At 37.0% G+C, this 17,437-nt stretch overlaps 1 protein-coding gene and 1 pseudogene across 1 annotated transcript in view; one reads left to right on the forward strand and one right to left on the reverse strand.

Moving 5' to 3' along the window:
- Nucleotides 1–17,437, reverse strand: part of NUSAP1 (nucleolar and spindle associated protein 1) — a 76,590-nt gene that overhangs the window by 52,565 nt on the left and 6,588 nt on the right. The gene's annotated exons all lie outside the window — the stretch shown is intronic.
- On the forward strand, nucleotides 2,203–2,553 carry LOC124508693 (60S ribosomal protein L34-like; annotated as a pseudogene).

Here is a 17,437-nt window from a genome sequence, read left to right on the forward strand (position 1 = left end):
TGTTTGATCAATTCGCAAGAAAGATTGGCTTCAAGAATGGATGAGAAATGTGGTTTATTAGGATTTTGTCTAGGCCGATTGTCCAGATGATTTGTGAAGCCTGTTCTAGAAGATGAGAAACTAAAGAGCCTTCTGTCTAGCTTTTGTTTGCTTGTTTTAATGTTTATATATTTTGAGAGAGTGAGCAAGCATGAGCGGGAGAGGGGCAGAGACAGAGAATCCCAAGCAGGTTCCACACTGTGCTGTCAACACAGAGCCTGGCATGGGGCTGGCTCCCACAACTGTGATATCATGACCTGAGCTGAAATCAAGAGTCAGACACTTAACCAGCTGAGTCTCCCTGGCCCACCCTGTCTAGGTTTTATAGCTATTTGTCTTAAGAACTTATTTTAGCTTGTAAATTTCATAAATGTTTATTTCTGAAACTCTCTTTTGCTGCAAATTTAGGTTGATGGGGAGACAATGTCCCGTGAATGCTCTGATATAAAGATGTGCAGCTGTTAGGTAAAGACTGAGAAACCACTTTTTTTCTTATGTAAAATACAGGTACATACATATTTTATAGGTAATATTCAATAAGTTAACTGGAAAATATACAATTTATCTCTTTTCATTTGTAAACTGAGCTTAACCAGGTAATAAAGGAATGATAAACATCATTCACCAAAATGCTGTTTTTTCATATTTTGCTTTATGTAGCACATGGGCTCAGTAGCTTATCATATTATTCAATAAAGATATTATACTAGCTTCTGGGGATAACAGTTAAGCCAAAACAGCCACTCTCTACCTGCACAGAGCTTATTGTCTCAACAGAGATGGACATTCAAATAACCACATGAATACATGTGAAATTACTAGTGTAGTAAGGATTTTGAAGAAAAGGGACATAGAGCTACAAGCACATACAGCATGTAACGGACCTGGTCTGGAGGTCAAGAAAGACCTCTGAGGAAGTGACATTTCAGCAGTGGTCTTACAGAGTAGGAGGTAATAAGGTAATGGAGGGAGAAACATGTGCAAAGGCCCTATAAGGTCCATAAAAGAAGGCCTGCAGGAGTTACACCAGTGGTCAGAAACCAGCGGTGTGAGGACTTACTGTCCTCCTGAAGGATGGTGGTTATCACAAGAACAGTGGAAGCCCTTGAAGAATTTTAGAGGAGGCCTGTGATAGGATTGGTTTTACTTTTGTAGAACCTTACTATGGTTGTCTTGTGCAGCATGGGTTATAGGCTCAGCAAGCAGACCACGGAGGGACTGGCAAGAGCACAATTGAGACATGATATAGCCAGGTTGACTTGGTTCAGCTGTAGCTAGCAGCATTTTTAAAAAAAAAATTTTCCATTTTATACTACATAAAGGACATTTCCCTTTAAAAGTATTTTAAATTTGGGATGCCTGGGTGGCTCAGTTGGTTGAGTGTCCAACTCTTGATTTCGGCTCAGGTCATGATCTAGAGCTATGGGATCAAGCCCTGTATCTGGTTCCACACTAAGCATGGAGCCTGCTTAAAATTCTCTCTCTCTCTCTCTCTCTCTCTCTCTCTCTCTCTCTCTCTCTTCTGCCCCTGCCCTGTTTGCACCCTCTCGCTCTAAAAATTAAAAATTTTAAACAAAATTCTGACTTGCTTTATGCTTTTGAGTTGCAAAATCTGATTCCATAAACAAGGGTGAAACCTCTGGCAACAAATAGTACCAGAAAAACTCTTATTTTCTACTCAAGAATGAGACATAAGAAATTAATACTGTATTGAATTATCCTGTTGTGTGTGTGTGGGGGTATGTTCTTACGTAGCTATTTTCCATAACCTCTGGATTTGCTGATTTGGCAGACAAATAGAAATTTAAATGCTCGAACTTTACGTCAAATTAAGCTGGCTGGTTTTAAATAGGTTTTTTTCCCCAAATACAAATTATGTGCTTATTCTAGAAAAAAGTTCAAACATAGATGTATGACAAAGAGTGAAAACTACACTTCCTTTCTACCTTTGAAAAGCATGGGATAGCAAGCCAGAAAGTGAGCATGCTCTGGAACCAAACTATTTGGATTCCTATCACAATAGGATAGTGATACTTCTAGTGATATTTTGGATACTTCTAGCCATAATTGTAAAGAATTTACATAAGCTCTTCTTATAAAATAGGGATTAAAAACTAGGGCTGGTTTTTCCCTCTTCTGGAGATGGCATCATAGGCATTCACAATGGTCCAGCATTTGACATCCCATCTTATGCTGTCCTACAATACAGCCTCTAACAAAACTTAAGGTGTCCCAAACCCCTGGAATAGAATAATTTACTGTTACATCAAGGAGATTGGGAAAGCATCAGAATCAGCGTGTGGTGTGTGTGCTCAGGCTGGCTTCAAGGAGTTCATGCTGTGAGACCTACAGTTCTTATGAGGTTGTCTACAAGGAGAAAACAGCAGGGCCTAGGGTGGTTCCACATGTGCTAAGTGTGTTTGTGATAGGATCAAGCATGCTTTCCTTATTAAAGAGCAGAAAATCATTGTGAAAGTGTTGAAGGCACAAGCACAGAGTCAGAAAGCTAAATGAAAAAATGAAGCTTTTTGGTCTGGGGCGTCTGGCTCTCAAGGTCATCATCTCATGGTTTGTGGGCTCAGGCCCCACATTGGGCTCTGTGCTGGCAGCATGCAGCCTGCTTGGGATTCTCTCTCTCCTGCTTCTTCCTCTTGCTTTGTCTTTCAATATAAACTTGAAAAAAATTGTTTAAATCAAAAGGCTTGTTCTGTTAAAACAAAACAAAACAAAACAAAAAAACTAGGGCTGGGGGCACCTGGGTGGCTCAGTTGCTTAAGCATCCTACTCTTTATTTCGGCTCAGGTCATGATCTCGGTTTGTGAGTTCAAGCTCTGCGTCAGGCTCTGCACTGACCATGCGGAGCCTGCTTGGGATTCTCTTTCTCTGCCCCTCCCTTGTGCTCTCTCTCTTTCAAAATAAATTTAAAAAACCAAGAAACTACGGTTGTAGTGAAGAGTAAATGAATTAATGAATACATCTAATGTAATTACAGCAGTGCTTAGCACATACTAAGTGTTCAATAATCTTTATGCATGTGGATATACATATATAGACATAAAGGCAGTTATATCTTTCACATTATTCTACCATCTGCTTTTCTCAACTTTCCATACCAACCCATATGCAAATTATTTAGTATCTGCATGATTCAATGATATGAATATATCAGAATTTAACCATTTCTTATATTGGATCCTTGTATATATCTTTGCATAGTTGTACTGGTATTTCTGTAGAAGTGATTACTAAAATGGGCCAAAGGGCATATGCATTTATAATTTTGATATTATGCCTTCCATACACTAGTTGATACTCACAAATGGCTGAATTTTTAAACAACCCTTTTAAATGATACTTTTAGGTGGTATGAGTCCCTATGAAAGTCTAACAAACATCAATGACTGATATTAACAAATTCTAAGGCTACTTTGCTACAGTTTGTTACTGAGCATTGTATATATATTGAATAAAAGTATTTTCAGAATTCCATATAGTCATGAGAATAAAACTACATACTAAAGTTCCTCCTGAGTTGTAAGCATTTAAGCTCCTGAGTTAACAGAAACTATTTCCACTTTTGTAATCCCAACATCTAGTACAGTACCTGGGAATGGAGTATATCAGTATATATCAGTGTGTTAGTCAAAAATCAAAAGAAGGATTACATTAAGTAATCGTACCTCAAAAGCCACATAGCTTTTGTTCCTCTCCATTTGACAAGAGCCAATCCCAAGGAAGTTTGTAACATCTACTTTTTAAATTTTTTAATGTTTTTTTAATTAATTTTTGAGAGAGACAGAATGCGAGTAGGGGAGGGGCACAGAGAGAGGGAGACACAGAATATGAAGCAGGCTCCAGGCTCTGAGCTGTCAGCACAGAGCCTGACATGGTGCTTGAACTCACAAACTGTGAGATCATGACCCGAGCGAAAGTCTGAATCTTAACCAACCTAGCCACCCAGGAACCCCTACTTTCTTTAAACTTGAAAACACTTTCCCCTAAATTAAGAAGCATCTCTTCTTACAGTGTTAAGCCTCTTTAGTTAAGGTAGCTAATGTTTAAATACTCAATGTAAAAGCATTTTAAATGTGTTATATATTTCAGATAGGAAGGATTCTCTGAAATAGTTTTATCATTATTGTACTTAGCTCAGTAATTCCTTACCAGAAACTAAACATTTGTTCATACCTAGCCCTAAAGGTGGGAATGACAAGAGTTTAAATGGGATGCCTCTTTGTTCAAATGGCTGCCAGTCCTCTTGGTCTACAGCAGAAACTGCTACAATAGGTTATCGACACCCAGGTCTTTTGTCTTTTGTGACATCTGGAGCCTACCTCAGCCTACGTCTCTGGTTTGGTTCCTCCCACCTTAGTAATCTGCATTATTAGAAATTACCTCTTCCAAGTAATGAGTGACACACAGTGAAGTTTCAGTGCATTCTCAGCCCATGCTGCTTTATTGCCAAAAAATATATATATACACACACACAGGTACAGAGTTTCCAACTCGTATAGCAGTTCCCTTTTACATCAAAGAATAACATTTCTTCTGAAATCCCAAGGATGCATAGATTAAAAAAAGCAAGCTGCCTTTTGTAATACTTTCAACATTCAATGAAATCCTTTTAACATTTTACCAATGGTGCAAGTGAAGAAAATGCAGAACAGCAAGTAAAAACAACTGTACTTGTAGGACAGTAAATAAAAATATGTGAATGATACCCTAATATGACTGTAAAGGATGTGTGGTTTTAAGGTAAGTGCCAAGATTATTACTGTTGTTGAAGGGCTGACGATAATGTATTGCCACAATACTGTTCTTATACCTGGGAGAAAAACTGATGGCATGGCATACTATCACCAAAGGAGAAAAAACCTTTTGAAAATTGCAACCTCAAGAGATCTACTTTGATTTTAAAGGAGGTTTAGGAGTTGAGTTCCTAGAGAAATCTGTGATGCTTGGTTTTCCAACTATTTTAATATGCTTTTGTGGAATGGGAACAAAGAGAAACTTTCTTCGTATCTTTACTGGTTCCACTGGTTGACAACATTATCAGTAAGTGGCAAAGAGAAAATTTATATATGGGATATGACATCTCACTTCCTGTACTTAAGTGGAGACTAAACACTGCAATGACTATAAGTAAAATTCAGTTCTGAACTACTAGAAAGTCACAATTTCCACTTAAGCATTCCTAAAGGTATTTAGACCAAAACCCCACAGCAAAAGGTTAAAATGACTTTAGAAAAATTATTTTTCAATCAAACATGAAACTTGGGAGAGGCCTAGTGAGAATCATCTATTCTAATTCTGAATTCTCTTCTGTTTAAGCCACTCAGATATGAATTCCATTTGTACATTATTTTTCACGATCATTTGCACTTATAACGGCTATTTCTAAGGAATATTCTCAGAAGTTTTAAGCTATCACAATAAACTGATCTATTTTCCACATCAAGTAAGAAAATGAATGGCAAGGATTTTTGTTGTTGTTTTTATGAGAAAACCTGTTCCTGTTCACCTGGGATCAAAAGCTTTAGGCAACAAATTATGCAGTCTAAGCAAAAGATCATGGATAAAGCCCTGGCTATAAATTTTAAAAACACAATACATTTATATAATATAGTAACAAAAGAGAACCCAAGTCACAGATTTGTCAACATTTTTAGCACTGTTTCTACAAAATCGAACAGTCTCCTTTGCGGGAACCTTTATGACTGGTCAGTACCAGTACCATTCAGAAGAGTTGGCTGGTTACCTGAAAATGCTGGAATATCTGAAATAGGATACTGAATTCCAAGATACTAGTTTTAAGAGATCCAAACTTAAGCCACATAAATTTTATCAGACAAATCCCCATACTTAACATTACTTTCTATAATCTACACTGGTATTCCCTACTTTCCTACGCTTTCTGAAACTCTGCACCTTTCTGATTACTAGAGCCATAGCAGCTTATTTATTTATTCCACATGCTTAGTTTGTGCCTTAGTTTTGTTTTTAAACATGCTTGGGGACTAAGGGAAGCAGGCAAGAGGTGAGAGGGTGAGCACTGTCATGCTCTCTATTCCTGACAGTTTGAATGTCTTGTGGTCGCCCCTGTTTATCTTCTAGCTCCCATTTTCAATGGAAGTTATGATAATCTTTAATTAGAAAATGAAAACGAATAATCCAAACAGTAAATTCAGGCTATTGGTTTAAGTCTCTATTGCTTCATTAATAAATGCATATATATATATGTATCTACTAGTCACCATATAACACTGGACATTTTCAATCATGCATTAAAATATTAGTACTCTAAAATCAGAGTTACAGGCCTGCCACTCTTGGTTGCTTCCACTTTCATTCAGACCCAGTTTTAATAAACATGCAGAAAAGACCCCTTGATTCAGAGGAATTAGGAAAAATAACAAGCATGCATGCCAAATTTCAACTGAAAATGTGGGTTAATAAAGTGATTGCTTAGAAATGCAGGCAGGGCAGGTGCTCCACATCACAATGCTATCTCAATAGAGGTACAAAAGTCACACACAAAGAGGTTAAAATCAGGACCACTACTCAATTATAAAAGGCTTAATTGCAAATCCTGGCCCTTTTGGGTAAAGAATGATGTAAAAACTCTGGGAAAAGAAAGAGAATTGAGCAGTTAAGTTTTCTTGGCCATTTATTGACACCTATAGCATAGAAGAGCATAGGTGGTGTAGTGATGAAGATGTTTTTAGGCAGAATGGTTTCTGATTCACATTAATGAGCTTTATCTGCACAGCCCCCTGGGGAAAGAGAGTTTATGAACAGCAGAGCTAATAAAATGTAAACTCAAAATCAATGCCCTGAAATTTAGCATAGACTTCTGCTTTTGAAAACTGTTGACCAAGGGATCCTTCCAAATAGGGTATGGTTAATAGCCAAGCAATGTTCTAAATAAACTAGAAGCGATTTGCTTGCAACAGCAGCACCATGAGAATGTAAACTCCTGGAGGCCAAGGGTCTCTTCATATTTTGCATATCACAGGTACACAAAGAGTAAACATGAGACCACAACATTAAAAATAACTGCATACTCAGAGACTACAAAAACTTGTAACACATTTTAGCATTTACAACTATAACGTGGCTGTTAAGAGTAGTCTTTAATTGTTCTAAGTAACTAAGTTGACATTACTATAATACACAGCGGTGTCCTCATGATCGTGCAGATGAGTGAATATTGCTTGGTTATTCCAATGTCTCTAACACCAACTGCTGGCGTAAGACATTAAAAGAGGAGCTATAATCAATTTAATATAGCCTTCTCCCCATCCTTTGGAGTTGCCATATAAGAATTAAATATTCAAGAGGCACTATTTTCTTAAATCCACTCCACTTTTAGTTTTTTCCCTGGGAAAACAAGGGAACATAGACCCAATCTTTTCAAGGAACTTCAAGGTGCTAATGGCCAAAATGAACTATTCCACTATTATAGCCTGATGTGAGGTGTGTGATTCCCCAGATCAAGAAACTAGTTTGCTGGGCTCTTTATTAAATTAAAATAAACAGTCACAGGCCAAAGTCCTCAGCACAACTACATCAGACAGGGTTTTAAAAACCAACATACTGTGTTTGGCTATTCCCTTCAATCCTTTGCTTTACATCTTTAAATTCTAACTCCCCTACCACTCCCTTACCACAGCCATAAGGAAAACCCAGCTATCCAAGTTCTTGGCTTGTTTTTAAGCCAAACATACACACACAACAAACTTTTCATTTTTTAAAATGCACCCGGAAAACTAATGGAGAAAAGAAGAGGTGACAAACAACAAAGTCTGCTATTCTGTAGATGCCTGTTGCTGACAAGAACATCAAGCAAAGTCCCCACATGATGGCTTCAGTGGAGCTACATCAGTAGTATATTTGTTTCCAGGTTAACCACTAGAAAAATTTCATTCAATGGCTCTAACCCTCTGCTTTAGGAAACAAATAGGGTCTCTAACCTTTAAACTTACACAAAAGTTGCTAATTCTCACACAATGATATATTCATATACATTCAGTTTTATAAGTACCTTTTATATGTTCTTTGTCTAAAACATCTTTTTCCTTTTGTGCAACTCTGTTGATCGCAGAGCTTCACAACCTCAAGTAATAATATTTATTCAACTGTACAACTTTGCTAATACAATTTACTATACATGCAAAACTGTTATTGCTACTAAAATTCTACCTCTTGAAAATTATTCATTTTATGGCTTTTATTTTTTATTTTTTGCAATAGGAAGTATCCTTTCCTATATACTGTGCTATTTTGATATTTTGCATTCATTACCTTTTCAGAGGTATTTTTAAAAATGTTTAAATGCTTTTCAGAAATGGATTCTCCCAGGTAATAAACTTCTTGAGCCAAGAGTACAACTACTTTAAATACACTATGAGAATCTAAACCTGGGTCCCTGGATATCTGCTGCTGCAAAGTCTATTTGTTTAAGCTTGCTTCTGTACAGGAGACATACCTCATTAGTTTTGCATTTCACATCATGGTAACTGTAGAACCTGTGTCAATAAATCCTGAACTCTCAGAATACTGAGTTTTAAAAATCACCTCAGAAAACTGCCCTTTCCAAGTTCTCAAGGCAGCTTTTAGAGGTAGGAATTTCTCTTCCACAGAAAGCTATCTTAGGCTTTCAGAACAAAACTTTTATTTCCACAAGGAAAGTAGAAAAAAGTGAAAGCTGTCTGAGGTGGCTTACTCTATCTAACCAAGCAAAATAGATAGTTATTACAGGGCAACCTGGGTAAGCTCTATCTAGCTACATTCCAATTCTCATAAAAAGGTCTGGAATCCCATCAACACACAATTCAGATTCTGAAACAGGAAAAGCCCGTGACAAATTAATGAAGGACACTGAACTACTGACCAGTGTTCTTCGGTAACAAGTAGCATGCTGCAGACAGGAAATGTAAATTGTCTGCAGATTAGAAAAGCACTTGATTAACATAGCATCTGAGTAAGACATGCAAAATATAAAAGAATTTCTTGATGCAAAAGGAGTGGATTAAATAATAATAAACCTACGAGACACACAGTGTGAAAACAACCTAAGAACAGTTTCATCTCAAACAGAGCAAAAAAGCAGAATCATGAAATGGGGACTCATTTTGATTTGAGGCTTCTTAAGATACAAGGGCAGCTGGTTTCCAGCTACCTCAGAGAAAGCTTAAATAACCTCAAACATAGTATTTCACATTGTGATCCCACATTTCTATTCATAAATGAGTCTTTTTGGCCTTAATCGTCTTTCCCCAGAGAGAAGATCACGATTGAGATATTTATGAAAAAAGAAAAGGTCTCAATTTTCCACTCATTTTACACTATTGGTTATTATCAATAATTCATCCTGAAGTTTAAATTATTACTAGGCTCATGCACTAACCCCTAACATGGCACTACAATATGCTACCAAGCACTAATGCTTACAAAACTATACACATCTCAAAATGGAAGACATTGGTGATTTTGTTGTTCTTAAACAACTTGTAACATTTGTCCACAAGTATTAAAATATACATATATATATATTTCTATTGCACATATCCCGTTTTTGTTGAACTTTTTAAAAAGAAAAACGGCCAGGTGACATGGATGAACAAAGGGAACGAAATAGGCATATTCTCGCCTAAAATTACAGCCTTTGCCATCAAGAAGGGGACAAAATAGACCAGGGGAGGGGGGGAACGTAGGTGTATTTAGTAAACCCTGGGCTAGTACAATTGGCATGTACCATTTTGGTAGATGCCATCTGGTGACGACAATTAAAGATGCAAGAACAACTTGAATGAGATCATTCAGCAGTGGTTCTTTTAGGTATGAAATAAAAAATACAAAGCAAATGGAGAAGATGAGTCTGATACATATTCAACAAGTGGGCCAGAGATGGTTTCACTGGTGCTGACCGTACAGAGTCCCTATCCCCTGGGCCAAATGACCCTACCCAAAACACTGCAAAAAGGACACAGGGCAGATGGATAACAGACAACAGAAGATATAAATTCTCAACATACCAGTGAGATTCATGTATGTAGGTTCCATTCTGTCTTTAACAATTCCAAAATACTAAAGGAAAATATAAGTTGGCTAAGAAGTCAGAGAAAAATTTAAGTTACCTTTATCCGAAGTTACTTCTATGCTTTACCACTCAGTATTTATCTTCAAAGGAAATTATACCTTATCTATATTACGTGAGTATTTTACTAAAAAGCTTTCTTATGACAATTCAAATAGTTTGACCAATTTAGCTAATCATTAAGAGTGCTCAACATTTCCCATTTTTGGTCATTTCTATCACTGCTAAATTTTGGTAAATCTGCTCTAAGTTTTCAGCATCACAGCATGTATGGCCCTAGGCAAATTCCCTAAGTCACAGACAGGATCTAAGAAAATGTGTTCTTAATTGCATCTAAGAAGTTTTAAGTTCTCTCTCACAAAGACCCATACGGTTTTATTCTTTTTATGTAAAGACCTGACAATTCAGACACTGGTCCTCTGTTGATCTGGAAGCAAGAACAGCTTTCTTTACACAATAGTCTGTTCATCACATGGTGCAGGTTTTAAGAGAAAGAAGGAAAATCCGTATTTCTTACTGAACTATTTTTCTTGTTTGAGGTTTTTTCCAGACCCTGAACTTCTTCTAAATCAACCACAAGTTTGGGAACATTGCTTTTGAGGTCCATTCTCTGATGAGAAAGTTCAGTTCCAACTGCGTAAAGTTACCTGAGTCCCAGACCTGACAGCCTCACCTAGAAAAACAAACTAAACACTTGAGTACCCACCTTGGATCAAAGGAAAAAGGCTATTTAAATTTTTAGAAAAATCAAGCTACAGAATGTAAAATGCCATGAAGTCAGATGGAGCTGCATAAGGCATTTTTGCTTCTTTTTCTCAGGAGAAAGGAATCTTATGGAAACTCTTCTCATTCCCCTGCCCTCCATTCCTCCATGTCCAAAATTGAAGGCAGGTCATAATGTAGGATCCACCATTATTTTCTGAACAGAAAAACCACTTAAGCCACTCTTCTTCCTGCCTTAGCAGTATGGAAAACCAAGTCTCAAGTGTTATGTAAGACTGCACAAAAAAGAATGAAGTAATTTGAAATATAACAGCCTCTCATCTGAGCTAGATGAACAGGGTTCCATCACTGGACTTGAAGTTGTTTTGTTTCCTTTTCCAACCTTTCAGTAAATCCAAGCATGGATTCACAGGGTTAACAAATGCATAATGTGGTCCAAAGACTTCTGAGACAGAAGCCAACAACAGCTTCCTTCTCTAAGAGAAAAATCCCTCTTCTCATCAAAATGTAGATTTACACATGTGAAAATGTGTAGTTTACAGAGACTCTGTTAACCCTGCAGTATCTTGTCTTTATGCTTCTTTATTACATCAAAGGTTTTATTGCAAAATTAGACCTTTGTTCTTTTCCAGCAAATGTACTTCACAGGATGAATTTAGATATTTAATATGTTAATTTTTAAGCATCTCTTTCATTTCATATTAGAACACATATTTGGAATTTACTCTTGCAGATTCAACTGTGCTTATGACAGTGGCTGAAACTGGAAGACATTAAAAAAAAAACCCTTATGTCATCCATACTTGCTATTTATTTAGTCTTCTTGTTTGGAACAAAAGGTAAAGAATTTAAAAAATGCCAACATCTAAGCACCTGTTTGAAATTGAACATCAGCCCCAGCTTCCAAAATAATTTCTTTATAATTAAGCAAAAGCAGAACATGCATGTCAGTTGCTTCTTTCTTCCTGGAGTGCTCAGCAAGACGACTGCATCCTAGGAGCTTCTCTATGTTGAATCTGAGAAGTGGAACCAAAAGAAAAGCAGCTTTTTCCAATCCAAATCATGGAGGTAAAACATGTAGAGAAGAGATATCCACATTTCAAGAATAGGGAAAGTGGCTGGGTAAAAGAAGAAGGACTACCTACTCCAGGAGAAACACAGAATACCTGGAAATACAAAATAAATTAAAAACAGGGAGGTTAAGACAGGTACTTCTGCATGAGCTTACTTTTAAAAATATTTAAAAACACATAGAAAATATATTTTAGATTACACACTGTCTAAAAGAAAATGTCCAACCATAACATTGAATTCAGTATTGTCATCAGAAAAGCAGAAGCATTAGTCAGAAAAAATATATAAGCACAACAGAAAAAAATTACATTTATATAAAAACTTGTATTATAAAACAAGACACACACATATCCATTTCCTATTATGCAAATGGAGTAAGGTGCCTCAAGTTTTTATAGCCCTGATTCTACACAGAACATGTGTGTTTAAAAGCAAATAAACCTTAAAAAAATAATAAAGTAATAAAAGCAGCTGTACTCCCAATTTGATAGAACTACTTGTACTCAAAGCTGTATCATCTTACTTTGAAAGAAAATTTTTTTTAACGTTTATTTATTTTTGAGAGACAGAGACAGAGTACAAGTGAGGGAGGGGCAGAGAGAAAGGGAGACACAGAATCCAAAGCAGGCTCCAGGCTCTGAGCTGTCAGCACAGAGCCCGACATGGTATGAACCTATGAACCAATAGATCATGAGCTGAGCCAAAGTCGGACGCTTAACTGACTGAGCCACCCAGGCACCCCTGTATAATCTTTACTTTGAATTATCTTCAACAACTTAAGACTAACAGTGAACAATAAAAATTTTGTAAAATAGAGGCGCCTGGATGGCTCAGTCTGTGGAGCATGTGACTCTTGATCTCAGAGTCGTGAGTTCTAGCACCACGTTGCCTGTAGAGATTACTTAAGTAAATAAAACGTAAATTCTTTTTTTAAAAAAAAATTTTTTAGTGTTTATTTATTTCTGAGACAGAGCATGAGTGGTAGAGGGACAGATAGAGAGGGAGACAGAATCCGAAGCAGGCTCCAGGCTCTGAGCTGTCAGCAGAGAGCCCGATGCGGGGCTCGAACTCACAGACGGTGAGATCATGACCTGAGCCGAAGTCGGTCGCTCAACGGACTGAGCCACCCAGACGCCCCAAACTTAAACTCTTAAATACAAAGAAGAGGGGCACCTGTGAGTTTGAGCCCTGCGTCAGGCTCTGTGCTGACAGCTTGGAGCCTGCTTTGGATTCTGTGTCTCCTTCTCTCTCTGCCCCTCCCCCACTTGTACTCTGTCTTTATCAAAAATAAACAAATGTAAAAAAAAAAAATTTTAGAAAAAGTACAGAGAAGAAACTGAGGGTTGATGCGGGGTGGGTGGGAGAGGGGGAAATGGGTAATGGGCATTGAAGAGGGCACTTGTTGGGATGAGCACTGAGTTTTGTATGTAAGCAATGAATCACAGGAATCTACCCCAAAAACCAAGAGCATACTTTACATACTTTATATGTTAGCCAATTTGACAATAAATTAAATTAAAAAAAAAAAAGAAAAAAGACAGGGCGCCTGGGTGGCTCAGTTGGTTAGGCGCTTGACTTCGGCTCAGGTCACGTTCTCATGGTTCATGGCTCAGGCCCCGCGTCGGGCTCTGTGCTGACATCTCAGAGCCTGGATCCTGCTTTGGATTCTGTGTCTCCCTCTCTCTGGCCCTCCCCAGCTCATGCTTTGTCTCACTCTCTCTCTCAAAAATAAATAAACATTAAAAAAAAATTTTTTTAATTAAAAAAAAAAGAGAAAAGAAATGCAACTTATTAGATAAAATCAACTTGTATCAAGTTTGAGAATACTTTCATGGTACTGTTACTAGAGAGCAACAAAACTAACACTGTAATAAATGAGGTTTTGTGATTAAAAAAAAAAGAAAAATTACTTAATACACAGTGTTGCCAAGAATGCGATGAAACAAGAACTATCTTAGGCTGGGACAACCTATTAAAAACATTTTCTGTAATGTGTAGAAAAACATGCATAAGGTAGATCAGAATTGCACTGTTTGTAATTATAAATAACAGTAACATCCCGGATGACCTTCTAGTCAGAACTGGCTACATTAATTATGGTACTTGTAAGCAGTTGGATACTATACAGCAGTCAAAAAGAATAAAAAAAAAAGCTCTCTGTGTATTACTATGAAAATTTGGTAAGAGAAGCAAAAAGAAAAATATGGATCAAAGTTTGTCATATTCTCCTTTTTGGATAAAAGGCAAGAAGTGGGAAATGTCTTTGTATTTTATTTTATTACTATTTTTTTTTTGTATTTGATTTTATATGTGGAAAGAAACTCTGGAAAGGTACATAAGAAATTAATAAAAATGGTTTTTTATTTAGTAGTAGCAGCTGCAGAAACTGAACCAAAAAAAATTAATAACAATAATAATAATAATACTTAAAAAAATGTTTTTGTAAAATATAACCACAAGTAAAACAATGTGTACTATACCATGGTCACCAAATAGAAGTATGTAAAAATATCATCAGTTCATTGCTAAATATAACACTTTTTAAACTGCGAATATGTGTAAAAGTAAATCAAACAAACAAGGACAATATTAATGTAATTCCATGTACATGAGGTACCTAAAACAAAGTAGAAGAGGTAACTAGGGACTGGGGGAAGTGGGGAAGGGAGTTAATTAATTTCTGCTTGGGATGATTAATAAATTCTGGAAAGAGTGGTAGTGGTTACACAATATAAATATACATTTTTAAAAAAATGTTTATTATAAATACACTTAATGCCACACAATTCTACATTTAAAAGTGGTTACAATGATTTATCTTATGTATTATTTTACAATAAAAAACATGTAACAAATGCTTATGAAAAGCTGAAATAAATTAACTTACAAAAATGGCCAATAAGCAACTGGCTAACTCGTCTTCCTGGGCCTCCATTTTTACTATGTCACATAAAAAAAATACCTCAACTCTAAACTGAATTTGAGTAACCCAGGTTGAAGACAAGACAAAGTCTTAAATCAAAAATCACAAAAGGAAAATTTAAACTAACTTTCACATGGGGTTCCTGGGTGGCTGAGTCGGTTAAGTGTCAGACTTTGACTCAGGTCATGATCTCATGGTTCCTGAGTTCGAGCCCTGCATCAGGCTCTCTGCTGTCAGTTCAGAGCCCACTTGGAATCCTCTGTCTCCCTTGTTCTCTGCCTGTCCCCCTGCTCACATACACATGCTCTCTCGCTCTCTCAAAAGTACATAAACATTAAAAAAAAATTCTCTAAAATAAATTAATTTTCACTATTTGTAGATGAACCAAATAGTGAGCACCAGGGTGGCTCAGTTGGTTGAGCAGACTTCAGCTCAGGTCATGATCTCAAGGTTTCTGAGTTCGAGACCCACATCAGGCTCTCTGCTGTGGGCGCAGTGCCCACTTCAGATCTTCTGTCTCCCACCCCTCCCCCTCCCCCTGCTTATTCTCTCAAAAATAAAATAAACATTAAAAAAAATAATAAACGCAAAACTACTTTTCTGGGGGGGGGGGAACCCTAAAGACTCCACCAAAGAATTACTAGAACGTTATGATGTATGAATTCAGTAAAGTCTCAAGATACAAAATCTGAGAATACAAAATCTGTTGCCTTTCTATATACTAATAATATATAGTAATAATATATATAATATTTAGTAATAATGAAGCAGCAGAAAGTAATTAAGAAAACAATCCCATTCACAATTGCATCAAAAATAATCAAGTACCTAGGAATAAACTTAACCAAAGAGGTAAAAGACCTATACTCTGAAAACCACAGAACAGTGATGAAAGAAACTGAAGAAGACACAAAGAAATGAAAAGACATCCCATGCTCATGGACTGGAAGAACAAATAGTTAAAAAAAAATTTTTTTTTTAATGCTTTTATTTTTGAGAGAGAGACAGAGCTCCAGTGGGGGTGGGGCAGAGAAAGAGGGAGACACAGAATGTGAAGCAGGTTCCAAGCTCTGAGCTGTCAGCACAGAGCCCAATGCAGGGCCCAAACCCACAAACCTGTGAGATCGTGACATGAGGTGACATGAGCCGAAGTCAGACAACTGACTGAACCACCCAGGCACCCCTTGAAGAACAAATATCGTTACAATGTCTATACTACCCAAAGCAATCTACAGATTTAATGCAATCCCTATCAAAATACCGACAGCATTTTTCACAGAACTACAACAATCTTAAAATATATACAGAACATAAAGGACCCTGAATAGTCAAATCATTCTTGAAAAAGAAAAGCAGGGGCGCCTAGGTGGCCCAGTCGGTTGAGTGTCTGACTCTTGCTTTCACGGTTCATGAGACCGAGCCCTGTGTTAGCTTCTATGCTGACAGTGCAGCCTACTTGGGATTCTCTGTCCCTCTCTCTCTGTCCCTCCCCTGCTTGTGATCTGTTTCTCTTTCAAAATAAATAAATAAACTTGAAGAAGAAGAAGAAGAAGAAGAAGAAGAAGAAGAAGAAGGGAAGAAGAAGAAAAATAAAAGCGAAGTTCGAGGCATTACAATTCTAGACTTCAAGTTTTATTACAAAGCTGTAGTAATCAAAACGGCATGGTAGTGGCACAAAAACAGACAAATAGATCAATGGAAGAGAAAAGAAAACTCAGAAATAAACCCACAATGATATGGTCAACTAGTCTTCAACAAAGAATATCCAATGGAAAAAAGTCTTTTCAATAAATAATGTTGGGAAAACTGGACAGCTACATACAAAAGAATGAAACTGGACCCCTTTCTCTTATATATATATACATGTACACACACACACACACACACACACACACACAGGAGCACGAACATGCACAAGTTGGGGAGGGGCAGAGAAACAGGGAGAGAGGGAGAGGGAGAGGGAGAGAGGGTGAGAGAGAATGAGAATGAATCCCTGGGCAGAGGCTGATGTAGGGCTCGAACTCATGAACCATGAGATCATGGCCTGGGCCAAAGTCAGACACTTAACCATCTAAGCCACCCACATGCCTCTGGACCACTTTATTACACCATACATAAAAATAAATTCAAAATGGATTGAAGACCTACATGTGAGACTTGAAACCATAAAAATCCTTGAAGAGGTTAAAAATTTCACTGACATCAACCACAGCAACATTTTCCTACATATGTCTCCTACAGCAAGGGAAATAAAAGCAAAAATAAACTACTGGGACTATACCCAAATTAAAAGCTTCTGCAGAGCAAAAGAAATAATAAACAAAACAAAAAGGTAAACTACTCAATGAAAAAAATTTTTTGCAAATGACATATCTGATAAAGAGTGCCAAAATATATAAAGAATTGATACAACTCAAAATACCAAAGAAACAAATAATCCAATTAAAAAATGGGCAGAAGACATGACTAAACATTTCTCCAAAGAAGTCATGACACATGAAAAGATGCTCAACATTAGTCATCATCAGGGAAATGCAAATCAAACTACAATGTGGGGCACCTCTGTGTTGCTCAGTCAG

This window comes from Lynx rufus, unplaced genomic scaffold (genome assembly GCF_022079265.1).
Source record: "Lynx rufus isolate CCGP_SWC_20201006 ecotype Redwood Valley unplaced genomic scaffold, mLynRuf1.p SCAF_13, whole genome shotgun sequence".
NCBI classification, from domain to species: Eukaryota; Metazoa; Chordata; class Mammalia; order Carnivora; family Felidae; genus Lynx; species Lynx rufus.